The 15,588-nt window shown below is 39.7% G+C and overlaps 1 long non-coding RNA gene across 2 annotated transcripts in view; it reads right to left on the reverse strand.

The window, feature by feature from the left end:
- LOC125117228 (uncharacterized) overlaps positions 1 to 15,588 on the reverse strand; it is a 191,113-nt gene that overhangs the window by 76,206 nt on the left and 99,319 nt on the right. For both annotated transcript variants that reach the window (XR_007132548.1, XR_007132549.1), the window contains exon 4: positions 3,339 to 3,418. This is a non-coding gene — a long non-coding RNA (uncharacterized LOC125117228). The remainder of the gene's footprint in view (positions 1 to 3,338; positions 3,419 to 15,588) is intronic.

The raw sequence follows: 15,588 nt of genomic DNA on the forward strand, positions 1-15,588 counted from the left end.
AAAGACACACAAATGTACTTATATATGTGTGTGTGTGTGTTTGCATGTATATGTGTATTTGTGTCTATGTCTATTCTTCTATGAGTTATTAATGGGTGTTCCACAGAAGAAAAAGGGACAGCACATGTAGGTGTATGTGGATATACACATATATATACACATACATACACATATATATAATTAATCTAGTGCCTACGCCAGTGTTTAAATAGTCTGTAACTATTCCAGAGAGATAGAAAAATAAGTGGTTTCCAGGGCTGGGGAAGTGGGAGAATGAGGAAGTGACTACTAATAGGTGTGGAGTTTCTTTGGGGGGTGGTGACAATGTTTTAAATTACATAGTGATGATGGTTGTGCAATGCTGTAAATATACTAATACCACTAAATGGTATGCTTTAAAAGATGTGAATTTTATGTATCCAAATTATAGCTGAATAAAGCTATTATTTTTTAAAAGTCATACTATGCAACCACTTCTCTGTAAATAACGTTTTCTACCTCTGCACATCAGAAGTCACATCAGAGTAATGGAGAACATCTTAAGAGGTCATCTACTTGCCTTCAGGCAACCAAGTGCTCAATTCCCAGCAGAAGCCTAAAATCCTGTCAGCCTTTAGAATAACATCAAACAAGATGTAGCTTTCATCCAAATCACTCCTTAGTCAAATGTTCAAAAGCATGAAGCCCATGATTTAGATAAAAGGAAAGAAATAATTCTAGTTAACAGTTGATCCAAAATTCTCTCTGGATTTATAGCATATATGTCCTGATGAAAAAAATTAATTAATACACTTTATCATTATATACATGTTTAATATGTATACATTTGGGGGGGAACATGCCTGCACATACAAAAGATCCCAGGCCAGGGATCAAACCTGTGCCACAGCAATGACAATGCCAGATCCTTAACCTGTTGAGCCACCAAGGAACTCAAATATATAAATTAGCTAAGCAATGCTAGTAAAGGAATATGGATGTGTTGAACCTTTGATTGTATCTACATGTTTCAGGACTACTAGCTGTGAACTCTAAAATCGACTTATAATTTATTTCCAAAAGGAGAGGGCAAATGTTAACTAATGGGCCCTTTCATTAATCCACCCACAAAACCTGTTTTCATCAGAGGGAGACACAGAACTGGGATTTACTGAGACTTGCTTCTACTCACACGCATCAACAATGGCCAATACCACATGCTCCTGTCTGTGGAGCACTCCTAGCTACTTCCCAAGTGGATCTGCCACTATGAATGGATGTTCGCTCAAATAAACTCATAATTTCTAACATGTCTCAGTTTATCTTTTAACAAAGAAAAACCTTGCTAGCCGTCTATGAGTTATTAATGGGTGTTCCACAGAAGAAAATACCTTCTCAGCATTAGCAAGATTTCTCCTCAAATTACTCTAGAATATGTACAAGAGGAATATCAAACACATAAGTTAGCTTTTTAATTTTTTTGGTAACTTCCCTTTTACAAGAGGGAGGCAAGGATGTTAAGCATCAGTGTGGGGTGACATATCACAGACCATGTGATGTGAGGTCCACCATTGCTACACAGGCTACCCCAACTTAGCAGCTGCTGCCAAACTCTGTCTTTTATTATTATTACTGGTCCATGTTAGGACCATAATTTCAGCATGTATTTTAAATGTGACCCAACATTGATTGTGTATTTGCAAATAAATCAAATGTTGAAAGCGTCTCATTGGAATTAATTTTTTCATGACTCTTTTATGATTTCTGTTAATCCAAGTCTATTTTTCATGAGCTCCAGTTGCTATCCCATCACTTTTATTTTTATTTTTTAACATTTTATTTTATTTATTTATTTATTGCGTGTGTGTGTGTGTGTGTGTGTGTGTGTGTGTGTGCATGTGTGTGTGTATCTTTTGTCTTTTTAGGCCCTCACCCACAGCACATGGAGGTTTCCAGGCTAGGGGTCAAATTGGAGCTATATAGTTGCTGGCCTATGCCACAGCCACACCAATGCAGGATCCTAGTCAAGTCTGCAACTTAGACCACAGCTTATGGCAATGCTGGATCCTTAACCCATTGAGCAGGGCCAAGGATCAATTGTACCTATGTTCTCATGGATAATAGTCGGGTTCGTTAACCACCGAGCCATGACGGGAACTCTTGTCCCATCACTTTTTTTTTCTTTTTTTTTTTTTTACTTTTTAGGGCTGAACCTGCAGCATATGGAGGTTCCCAGGCTAGGGGTCAAATCAGAGCTACAGCTGCCAGCCTACACCACAGCCACAGCAACATGGGATCCAAGCCACATCTGCAACCTACACCACAGTTCACGGCAATGCCGGATCCTTAACCCACTGAGCAAGGCCAGGGATCAAACCCAAGTCCTCATGGATGCTAGTCGGATTCATCAAATGTTGAGCCGGTTAACAAAGGGAACTCCCCCATCACTTTTAAATGTATACTATTGACAAACAAATTTGGGAACTCAGACCCAAACATACAAGAACTTTTGAGCTTAGAGAATCCAACAACTTTTTAATCTAAACTCCATCAGTTATCACCTAGTGAAAAGAGATAATCCAAATAACTATAACCAGCTCTACTTGCCATTCATCATCCCAGGCACTCTAATGTGCAGAGGTAGAATGTAGAGCCCTGCCTTTAGGTCATCATGGCCCAGAAGCAACAGTCCTCTCTTCAAGCCATATCGTGACAATAAATAGAAATCACTATTTCCCAGAATCATAGAACTTCGTAAGAGAAAGAAAGATGGAGATCATTTATGTCCCCCATTTAAAAGCTGACAATCAGAGAGTATTGTATGGCATACTCAGGAAGCAGTGATAAAATTATGATCAGAAGAGTTCCCACTGTGGCACAGTGGAAATGCATCTGACTAGGAACCATGAGGTTGCAGGTTCAATCCCTGAACTTGCTCAGTGGGTTGAGGATCTGGCCTTGCAGTGAGCTGTGGTATAGGTTGAAGACTAGGCTCGGATCTGGCATTGCTGTGGCTGTGGTGTAGGCCAGCAGCTGTAGCTCTGATTCAACCCCTAGCCTGGGATCCTCCATATGTCATGGGTGTGGCCCTAAAAAGCAAAAACAAAAACAAAAAAATTATGATTAGAACTTGGGATATGTTTTTTTTTCCCTGTTCCTAAATATTCATTTCCCTCTCCTATGAAAGGATTAATTAATTCAACCCATTGCAATGTAACACTCCATACCTTGTACAGAAGTATATATGTCTATCCCACTGACATTGGGCTTGACCATGGACCTTGACCATTGATATGTGAAGGGACATTGCTTTAACAGTCATCATGTGACTTTGCCCACTCTCTCAGCCACAGACTCACATGTCCTGGAGAACACAGCTCCTTCAGCCTGGAAGGAAGACGACACTGGAAGCAGATAGGCATATGATCCATCTTCTCAACTGGTAAGAACATGAAAAACAAATGTTGTTCTCTGTTGCTGTAAGCCACTAAGATTGTACAATTATTCATTTCTAGAGCAAAGCTGAGTAATTTAGAACACAGAGCCAAAAAGGATACATGATTTTCTCAAGTTTACATATTTAGGCAGCTACACAGCAAAATCAGAAATAAATGTCAGTTCTTTAAACATCCAGTCCAGTGTTCTCTCCATATTTCAAAGCTCTTTAAATGACCGATTTAAATATCTACACAGAATGTTTTACTGACATATTTAGAACATCTGCAAAAGCAATTTACTCCAAGACCACAGCTTTGTCCAATTAATTTTTCTTTATAGGCTGAGGGCAACTAATAGGCTACTAACAATCCATGAAACTCTCACTCATCGTGGTCATTACCGACCAATCCGACCAGGAGCCAGTCCTCCTGCTGCAAACTAGATGGTGTGGAGTTGGGGATTGAGTGAGGTGTGCCCTTTTTCATCTGTTCTTGTTGGCTTGGTCATCTTCAAGTGCCTGTTATCTGGGGTGAGATAGAGGATTCTAGCAACAGCTCCACTGTATAGTCTTATCTTAGGAACATATGGGCTCTTTCACACTTGGTTTCCCTAAGTAGGCCTGTAAAAGTGACAGCAAATTCTGTCAACAAGCCACACCTGCTCTGCGTCCCCACCAGTAAAAATCTGTCCAGCAGCTTCAAGAAGCTCTTTCTACCAAGAGGCCACTTTGTGCCCCTGTTCGACTTGCTCCTGTAGCCATTTCTCTGCAGAAGTACTGTCAAAATGTATGTCTTCCAGTTATAACTAGGAAATTTTACCTACTGTTTTATGCTCTTTTTTTGGAACTTTATACCCCATCTAAACTATATAGTAAAGATTTTCCACATCTAATTCAGTCTTTGTTCTGTATTCACCTTTGACTGATTCCTGGTCTTATCATCATATTAGATTATTAAAATTTGACTATGGAACTCTAAGTAATATATTGTGTTTGGTGCTGTGGCCTTTAAAGGCTAAATAATTAAAAATATATTTTGATAAATTAGTCTTGCCTTGTGAGAAATTAGAATCTTGAGTTTGGGAAAGTTGGAAGTTATACAGATAATATAAACAGTGAAAGGGATTTTTGGTTGAGGCATCATTGTAGACCACCAATCTGAGCCATTCATTTAGTAGATTCAGTTTTTGTTCCAAACTATAGGAAGGTTTTAATCTTCATTTTCCTGATTATGTCAAAAGATAATTTATTATTCTACATCTGATATTGTACACCAAGATAAATTCCAAGGGGCCCAGAGATTTAAATATGAAAAATTAAACCACAGAATATTTAGAAGAATATTTTAACTTTGGAGTGTAGAAGGCTTTTCTAAATATGACTCAAAAGTTAGAGGCCACAGGAGTTCCCATCATGGCGCAGCAGAAATGCATCCAACTAGGAACCATGAGGTTATGGGTTCGATCCCTGGCCTCGCTCAGTGGATTAAGGATCTGGTATTGCCCTGAGCTGTCGTAGTACATGTCGAAGACTCAGCTTGGATCCTGCGTTGCTATGGCTGTGATGTAGGCCGGCAACTATAGCTCCAACTGGACCTCTAGCCTGGGAACCTCCATAAGATATAGGTGCAGCCACCAAAAAAAAAAAAAAGTTAGAGGCTATAAAAGAAGTTGATAAATTCAACAACATTTAAAAGAAATTTCAAAACATACGCATAGACACACACATGCAAGATATTTAACAAACAGGCAAAATAAATTTCAAGTTAAATTAAAAAATGAATTTTCTAAAATATAAAGAGCTCTTAAAAATCAATAATAAAAAGACTAACAACCCAAAAGTGGACAAACTATATAAACAGAATATTCAAAAAGTGGGTGAAACTATAAATGATTTAAACATATGAATAGATACTAACATCACTCATTACAAGAAAAATAAAAATTAAATTATACCCAGATATTATTTTTCATCTAGGAGATTGACAAAAATTTACTGGCTTCAAAATATACCTGTGGGAGTGTAAATCTGTACGAAATCCCTATGATGACAATTTGTCAACATTAACTAATTAATAAATGCATGCAGAAAATTTTCCAATAATGTTATTTTTGAAAATTTATTTGATATACTTGCCAACTTGCAAAATGACATTTATACAAATTGATTCATTGAATCATTGTTTATAATTGTAAAATAATGGAAAACCACCAAATATATATCAATAGAAGACTTTATGTTAATTATAGTTCATCCTTACAAGCAAGTACTCTGTAGCAATAAAAGATGTTGAGAAAACTCTTTATGTCCAATATAAAAAGATTGCCAAGAATATTGTTTAGCACTCAAAGATAGGGATGGGGAGGACAACCAGACAAGGATAAGAATAGGAGACTTACCTCAATAGTTTTTACATCTTTCAGTTTTTGAACCATGGAACCATATTACTTATTCAAAAAATTTTAGTATAAAAAGTGACATTTTATTAGGAGTTTGGGATTATCATATACATACAACTATATATAAAATATATAAGCAACAAGGACCTACTGTATAGCACAGGGAACTATACTCAAAATTCCCTAATAACCTACATGAGAAAAGACACTGAAAAAGAATGGATATAGGTATATGCATAACTGAATCACTTTGCTGTATACCTGAAACTAACACAACATTGTACATCAACTATACTCCGATATAAATAAGAGTTAACTAAATAGGAAAAAAAGAGATGTTTTAAAAGGTCAGTGAATTAGAGTTAGCAAAGCAGGTTACATGAGTTAGTTTTCAATGTCTATTTGACATTAATAAGCACTTCTTTAAAAAAAAAAAGAGGATGATAAGTAGAATACACACACATGCATAGAACAAATAGATAAGTCCTAAGTATTGCATTTTCTCAGAGTGCAAGTAGGAATTATAGCCACACAGACAGGCAGAGAGATTACTAAAATATGATTCCTACCAAAAAGAGCTTAAATTTACTTATTTATTTTGTCTTTTTGCCTTTTCTAGGGCCGCTCCCACGGCACATGGAGGTCTCCAGGCTGGGGGTCTAATCGGAGCTGTAGCCGCGGGGCTACGCCAGAGCCACAGCAACGCCGGATCCGAGCCTTGTCTGCAACCTGCACCACAGCTCTCGTCAATGCTGGATCCCTAACCAGGGGATCGAACCCGCAACCTCATGGTTCCTAGTCGGATTCGTTAACCACTGAGCCACAACGGGAACTGCAAGAGCTTAAATTTAATACAGCAAATAAGACATGTAGACAGTTCATCCAAATATAAAGTAGAATGTAGTAAGCCATTAAGGAACAGACTTGCAGAGCACAGAGAAATCATTTCCACCTGGATAGCTGCACTGTCAAGAAAAACAAGAACTGCAAAGTAAGAAAATTTATGAGCATTCCTTCCATGGCACATAAGGAAGGAAGCCTTCTGAAGACTTCAAGTGACTCCCAGTCACTTACGAAGATGAGACAACTTCCCTGGCTCTACAACTGTCTGGACAAAACAACCTCCAAGATTCACCAGCTTCCTTTGTATGTGGTGATTCTTTTCACCCTCAGAAATCTTCCAGTTACTGACTCAGGATGTTTTGACACCCAGGAATCCTTTGCAAGAGTCCAATTCCAAAAAATGAACCATCTTTTTTTTTTTTTTTTGTCTTTTTAGGGCCGCACCTGTGGCATATGGAGGTTCCTAGGCTAGGGGTCTCATCAGACCTGCAGTCGCTGGCCTGCACCATAGCTCAGGGCAATACAGGATCTTTAACACACTGAGGGAGGCCAGGGATCAAACCTGCAACTTCATGGTTCCTAGTCAGATTCGTTTCCGCTGAGCCACGACAGGAACTCCAAAAATGAACCATCTCTATTTCACAGTAAAAGTTACTGTCTGTATGAATAAGTCTGTCATGAGTAGACTAGCATGAGAAAGTCCCTCAAAGTACCAACAACCCCTATCAACAGAAAAACCTCACATTTCAGAACCTGGGAAGATGAGCACCAGGCATAAGACTGCTGGGACCTGGGGGAAGTGCCGAAACCAGGAGCAAGCAGCGGAGCCAGAAAGAAACAGGAGGCCAAGCACAGCCGCCTCCTCTAAGACATCACTTCATCTGATAGTAAATTCTTGTACTTTTGGAAAAGAAAATTCAGTGAGCCAACGTACATGAAAACAGAAAAGTATTTTCTGAGGCAAATGCATGTGTTTACAACAGTGTGAGCAAGGCAGTCACAACAAGTCCCAGGGCAGACCATATGAAATATTTGCCAGAAGATGGTCCAACTCAAAAACTCAGTTCACCAAAGCTTTATTTTCACCTCTCACCATTAATTATTGATGAACTAACTTCAGGTTGTTTTTTCTGTTGGTTTTTTGTTGTTGGGGGGGGGGCTTTTTTGTTTGTTTTAAAACTGGAACATAAGGGAGTTTCCACAGTGGCTCAGCAGTAACCAACCTGACTAGTATCCATGAGGATGATGGTTCAATCCCTGGCCTCGATTGGTGGATTAAGGATCCAGCATTTCCGTGAGCTGTGTGTAGTGTAAATTGGAACATAAAACCTTATGCATAAATATAGCTTAAGCAGCCATTTCACAAATTTTTATAAACATAAAACACTTCTAAAACTGTCATACAGTAGATTAGAAATTTACAAAGAAAGGAATTATTGGATTAAAGTGGATAGAAAAAAAAAAGTGCCATCCCTCTACACAAGTTCTCTCTCCATTCATACTGTTCTTTCCGAGTCAGCATGATAAATCCTCAAGCCAAGTTTTAATTTCTAAGCAATAGTTTCATAATTAGATCTTTGATTATACACCCTGCTCAGAGTTACATTTTCATTAAAGAGTAAAGGTTACTAAAGTTCAACATGTGTTTGGTGTTATTTGAAAAGGTGTTGCTCTCTGGTAAACTACAGGGTAAAATGAAGACTACAAACCTGCAAGCTAGCAGCCCAAAGCATCTACTCCATGGATTTGCTGCTTTCTTGCAATAAAACCACTTTCTTTCCTTCTGCTTTTGGTTACATCAGCTTAAAAATAGGAAAGGACTCATAACACCATCACCAACAGCAAACTCCAGTTATGAACAGAGAACTGTCCTTGTGCAAGATGTGTTCTCTGCTCTCCAAGGAGGCAGACAACATCAAAATGCCTTCGTCCCACAAAAGTTCTAGGAAATCCTGGAGTAGATCCAGGAGGATTCTAAACCCTTTAAAAAGTTTAGAGGGAGAAAGATTTGATACAAAGTCTAATAGGAAATAGGAAAGAAGTTTTAATTCTGGCCCTGGTATATTCTCCCTTTCTCTTTCTCCAACCTTCCCCCCTTTTCTCTTAATATTTAAAAAAATCATTTTAATTCTATTGCCCTGGCATATTCTCTTCCTTTAGCCAGAGGCAAACCATTAAATGACTTAAAATCTCTCTCTTCCTTCTCTCTTTTTCTCTCTCTCCCTCTTTCTGTTTTAATAATACTTAGCTACCTCAAAGTGTTGCTGGAAGGATCCTTAAGTATGTTAAGTGCTTTGAAGATGAAAAGCAATATATAAATGCTTAAGTATTACTATAAAAGTTCAAGTAAATGAGCTCAGAGCATGTGATTTAAATGGAATGCATGTGAATACACAATCCACAGATAGCCAAACAACTAAAGTTTCAGCTAAGACTCACAACCCGCATGACAATAAGCCTTTAATATCATAGAATGTTTTCAGGGCTGAAAGGCTCTCAGAGATCATTCAGTGCAGGTCCTTCATTTTATAGGCTGAGAAAAGGGAAGTCACAAATGACCAGTCCAAGGCACACAGAAGAATAGAGACAGAAAGGAAGAAAACAAGACTCCTTAGTGCCCACCAGTGCTTCTTATACCATACACCACTCCAGCTAACTTCAAGACGTCATACATAGGTGGAGAAAACAGCATGTGCATTTGAAAGGCTGGTATCAGTTGCCACAGAGCTGGCTATTGATAAATACATTGATTTAAGATTAAATTCTTTTCCATTAGGAATAAGTGTCCTTTGGGAATTCCCGTCATGGCTCAGTGGTTAACGAATCCAACTAGCAACCATGAGGTTGCGGGTTCGATCCCTGGCCTCATTCAGTGGGTTTAGGATCCGGGGTTGCCGTGAGCTGTGGTGTAGGTCACGGATGCGGCTCGGATCCCGAGTTGCTGTCCGTGGCTCTGGTGTAGGCCAGTGGCTACAGCTCTGATGAGACCACTAACCTGGGAACCTCCATATGCCACAGGTGCAGCCCTAAAAACACCAAAAAATAAATAAATAAATAAGCGTCCTTCTGCAGACATACCTTGACCCTTATTTGTATATTTGAAGCTGTTTTCCCATTAGAAAAGTAGCTCTCTTCACATTCTAGTGATCCTCAGAAAACTGGCAAGCGTGAGTGAGAGAGGAAATGAGAATATTTTCAGCGGACACTAACCACCACAACTGGAGCAGTTGGTAAGAAAGAATAAATAACCATTGACACAGTCCCTAAACTGACAGTTATTCTTTAGCAGACTTCTCAAATGAGACGCTGCATGCTACTCTGGAATTACATATTTTTAAATGAAACATACCAAAGTGTCTATTAACAGGGTAATGATACCCAACACCACTGAAATGTCACACAACCAGAGAGGTCTGGCTCTGGATACTGGTAAAGAGTTCATCTTATTACCACCCCCATAGATCTGCTCTGGTTTAATGAGGCTGCCTTCAATTCTCTTCAAGTAAATTGGGGGCCTCAGACTTTTAGTGGGGATCAGAATCACATGGAGAGCCTCATTAAAATAGATTTCTAGCTCCATTCCCAGAGTTTCTGACCAGCAAGTCTGGGGTGGGCCATCTGAAATTAGCCTGTTCGGGGTGGGTAAGGCTAATTTTTTTTTCTAACAAGTTCCCAGATGCTGCTGATTCGACTTAGGACCTCACTTTGAGAACCAGTGGGTTAAAAGAAAACCAGGCAAACAGGAATCAGAAAATTGTTTGGTTCTGCTCGATGAGCTGCCTCAGTAGAAAACCATCCAGAGTGCAAAGAGGAGTTGGTAACTGACCAGGAAAAATGAATTCCTGAAGACAGAGTTTACAAATTAGCATAGCCAAATCTGGCCCAAATCTATTTTGTTTGACTCACAGAGTATTATTTATTTTAATTAAATGTATTAACATTTAAAATTCATGACATTTTGTATAAAAATTCAAGTCCTGAGGGAGTTCTCCTGTGGTGCAGTGGGTTAATGATCTGGCATTGTCACTGCAGTGGCTCAGGTCACTGCTATGATGAAGGTTTGAACCCTGGCCCAGGAACTTCCATGTGCCATGGGTATGGCAAAAAAAAAAAATTCAAGTCCTGACTTTTCTCGACAAATCAGCTGTCTCATAGCACAGGCCCATGTGCGCTGTTAGATAGGGTGCCACGTCAGGGGATTATAGTTTCTACCTGACTTGTTTCATTTGTGCAGACTGCCTCCTGCTTTTGACTTTGTGTTCCTGTGTAGACAAAGACTCTATAAAGTTCAAGTCAGAGTCCCCATGGTGGCGCAGTGGAAACAAATTCAACTAGAACCATGGCCTCGCTCAGTGGGTTAAGGATCCAGCGTTGCTGTGGCTGTGGTGTAGGCAGGCAGCTGTAGCTCCGATTAGACCCCTAGCCTGGCGACCTCCATACGGTGCGGCCCTAAAAGGACAAAAGCCTATATAAATAAATAAATAAATAAATAGTTCAAGCCTCCAAATCATTTTTTCAGTTTAGTACACAGCTTTATTAAATAAACAAAGCATGTCACTACTCATTTTACTATATTCTGTTTGAAAGAAGTCTATGTCCATAAGGAAGAGCAAAATGGAATCTCACATCCCTCTGATGGCCAGTATCCCTAGGATTTGCCAGGAAAGTCTCTGTTTTTACTTCATTTTAGAATAGCTAAACATTATATTACTTAAGTTTCAAAGCAATTCAGAAGTAAGAAAAAGCTCAGGAATGATATAAGACTTACTATATAGAACTGATACTCTCAAATGTTTATTTTGATAAATAACAAAATATTTTATTTTCTATATCTTACTTCTTATAGTTTGTTTTGTTTGTTTTGTCTTGTTTGCTTTTTAGGGCCTCACTTGTGGCATATGGAGGTTCCCAGGCTAGGAATCCAATCAGAGCTGCAGCTGACAATCTGCACCACAGCCACAGCAATTCGAGATCCAAGCCATGTCTGTGATCTGCACCACAGCTCATGGCAATGCCAGATCCTTAACCCACTGAGCAAGGCCAGGGATCAAACCAGTAACCTCATGATTACTAGTCAGATTCATTTCCACTGCACCACAACAGGAACTCCTAAAACACTTTTTATATGTATGTGCTGTATGATTTTATTTTACTACACAAATTTCCCACTCAAATTTCCCTACCTTTTTTTAATTTTAAAATTTAACCTATTATGTATACTTTTAGAGATTTGTTCAAATCCACTTCGGAATAAAAATAATACTAAATTAGATATTCACATTATTCTTCACACACTTATAATAAGTTTTTTGGAAGAGATGTTCAAGTTCTGCCTTCATTTGCTTTGGTGCCAGGACCAGCCTCACCCAAGAACTTGTTAGAAATGCAAATTATTGAATCCCACCCCAGACCCACCAAACCAGAAATTCCAGGAATGGGACTCGGCAATATGGATTTGGGGATAATTTATATGCACAATAAAGTTTAAGAACCAGGAGTTCCCATCATGGCACAGTGGAAATGAATCCGACTAGGAACCATGAGGTTGCGAGTTCAATCCCTGCCCTCACTCAGTGGGTTAAGGATCCAGAATTGCTGTGAGCTGTGGTGCAGGTCGAAGACGTGGCTCAGATCCTGCATTGCTGTGGCTGTGGTGTAGGCTGGCAGCTGTAGCTCCAATTAGACCCCTAGCCTGGGAACTTCCATAGGCTGCAGGTGCAGCCCTGAAAAAAAGGAAAAAAAAAAAAAAGTTTAAGAACCTCTACTTCTTTAAACCAAAAAATAGGTATAAAAAGTATAAAGCCAAAGGATTTATGAAAGTGATTTCTAAATCACTGAAATGTATAGCTGTTGTTGGGGGGGGTTCCCATCGTGGCTCAGTGGAAAATGAATCTGATTGGCATCCATGAGGACGCAGGTTCGATCCGTGGCCTTTCTCAGTAAGTTAAGGACTTGGTGTTGCCGTGAGCTGTGGTGTATGTTGCAGACTCGGCTCCGATCCTGTGTGGCTGTGGCTGTGGCTGTGGTAGAGACCAGCAGCTACAGCTCCAATTTGACCCCTAGCCTGGGAATCTCCATATGCCATGGATGAGGTCCTAAAAAGAAAAAAGACACACACACACACACACACACACACACACACAAATATATATATATATATATAGAGAGAGAGAGAGACTTTTTTCTTCCTTATCTTTCTAAAGGAGTTTTATGTTATAGAATGCACTTTCATAACTAGCTTTGAGCACTGTAAGACATACTTTACTTTAGACAGATATAGGAGACCACAATGCTGGTGAAAAGGGCAAGAAGATAAAACTACACTGTCATTTTCCCTTATCTCTTTTTGATATTCTTAAAAATCAAATGTCTATGGACCATTTGGACAATGGAGCCGAAATATTCTCCATCATTTCTATACTTCCCACTATCAACATGATCATATCCCTGATGAATCCAGTAATTCTTAACCACAGATGCTTTCAAATCTCTAGGGAGCTTTTAGAAAACATCCTAGCCTCAGCTCCATCTTCAAAGATCCCAGTTTGGTTGGATTTAAATGGGACCAAGGCCACTGGTACACTTCTAAGGGCTCCCTAGGTGGTCCGTAGGCAAAGTTAGGGCTGAGAAGGCCTGTTTGTATCCTTCTCCATTATCAGCAGTGACCTAAAAACCAAATCTCTGATCTTGGCCCCTCTCTTCCTGTTGAACCTGAAGCTTCCTTTCTTTACATGAGCAGAGACAAGTCTAATAAGTAGAAAATATTAAATCACTACAAAATGAAATGGCCTGAGCACAAAGTCCTTCTGTACATACCAAACAAAGATTAAAATCTGTGTAAATAATTCAGGTTTCCAAACACTTTTTACCAGATAATTAAAGCCAAATTACTTTTTCTTTGGCTTGAGAATTTGGGTAATTGGCTTATCTCTCTACCTTGCTCTGGGGTGCAGACAAAGCCTATAGCAAAAGTAAAGCATTCTGCTGTTTGCTTGACCTCAGGAGAAAAGAGGAGAGGTGGTAATTTTACTTTGTGGTGGAGTGTTGATACAACCAAATCCAAAAGCTGTCAGTCTTTTGCTGGATGAATTGTGACTTCAGAAAACACTGCATCAGAAGTCAGAAACGAAATGTTAATCCCTTCTCTCTGTGCCTCTCGAAACTCTATTTATTTATCTATTTTATTTATTTATTTTTGCAAATCCTGGTATTTTTGTGACAATACTCTCTTCCCATTATTTCCTCGTGGCATGCTAAAGGATCTTTGGGTTCTGACCTTTTGATATGAAAACAGGCATTACAGCCATGCTTTTGTGGCTCTTTTTTTCTTTGATTTAGGGAAGTGGCACAAATGTGTGGAATAATCACAGAAGTTCACATTTCCTCTTACAAACAAATGAAAAGGGCAACTCACCAGAGTTTCTCGCTGACTTCAGGGGCCTTTTCTTTAAAAAGAAAGAGAGAAAGAAGAAAATTTAGAAAATATTTAATTTTATGATATCTACAGAGACGGTGACCTGGGGGAAGATCCAAGAAGTATTCTCAAAGTTTTAGCAAATTGCTCTCCTGTGAATAGCAGTACGAAGAGCTGAGATAGAATCTTAGTTCAGTCCCCCAACTAATTGTGTGATTTAGGGAAAACTTTCTCTGAACCTTGTTCAGTCTTTAGTAAAGTGATCTCACAGGATCCTTAGAGAGATTAAATTAGATAATATAAGTAATGCGTTTGCATGGTACGTAGCAAGGAGTACAGATTATTATCCCTCTGGGCAGATTCCCCAAAGGCCAGCTTTGGCTCCATTTCTCAGACTCTTCTCTGTCCACACTAAACTGAGGTATTAAATAATTAAGAAATGGTGATCTGAGATGTTTCCACAGTAGAGGATGTTATTTAAAAAAAAAAAAATTAAAGGAGAGAACTAACAAACTCAAAACCCACAGAACATATGAAAACTGGATAAGCAGCTTTTATGATACAGCATTCACTTTGGAGCAATAACCCATAACTATGAGGGCAATTAATCCAAATGGGGCCGTAATTATAGAACACGAGGGCTGTGTCATCAAGACACAAAGGAAGCATCTTTCATTCTAATTCCACTGGATTCTAGAGTGACTGGACTTGGACTGAAAGACCCGCACGTGCACAGACCTCAACAGCGACCATGGTGAGGAACCATCAGAGCATTGTCCCCTCCTGAAGAAGCCAGGCTCCTGACCAACCGACCAACCTATGGCTCAGAGCCTCTGTGGGACCCTCCTAGCCACAGCCCCACATCCTGCTGGCTCTGGATTCCTGCTCTGAGCTCACATTCCAAGCCTTCCCTGAACTTCCCCTCCCTGGGACTCCTCCAGGTCACAGCCTGAGGGACTCTGAGGCTGGAAGAAGACACTCTGAGAAGATTGAGGGTGGGAACTCTTTTAACTCCCAAACAAATCTGAAAGGGGGCTAGGGCTCTGCACTCGCAGATGAAAGAGATTTAGGCTTGTGAATCACTGAAAATAGCAGGAAATCAGACAAGAAGGGCCTTGTCCCAGAGTAATAGCCTCACTCAGAGATTAAAATAGGTCTGACCTTTGTCTGTGGGACTGTGTTGTCTCAGTCACATTTAGCCGCTCCAGCTGAGGACCTGTGGAAGCCTCCATCTGCGTGTTTTGAAACTGCATCTCTGCGTCGGGGGTGGCTTCTCCCTCAACACAGAGGAGCCACTTATTCAGGGCAGCACTTACTGGAGCTTATGAGCTCTAAGCCAAGAAAATGGCGCTCACTGAAATTCCAGCTGTTTTTTTTCTCCTGCTCAAGTGAAGTTACAGAGAAATAAGACAGTCAAGGAAATTGAGATTCTCCAAATAACACTGAAGTTATGGGACTGTCATCTACTACCTTACTTGCCTCTAGAGGGGCCCGAGGGGTCCAATCTCTTTGAGTGG

Source organism: Phacochoerus africanus, chromosome 2, assembly GCF_016906955.1.
Source record: "Phacochoerus africanus isolate WHEZ1 chromosome 2, ROS_Pafr_v1, whole genome shotgun sequence".
Lineage (NCBI taxonomy): Eukaryota > Metazoa > Chordata > Mammalia > Artiodactyla > Suidae > Phacochoerus > Phacochoerus africanus.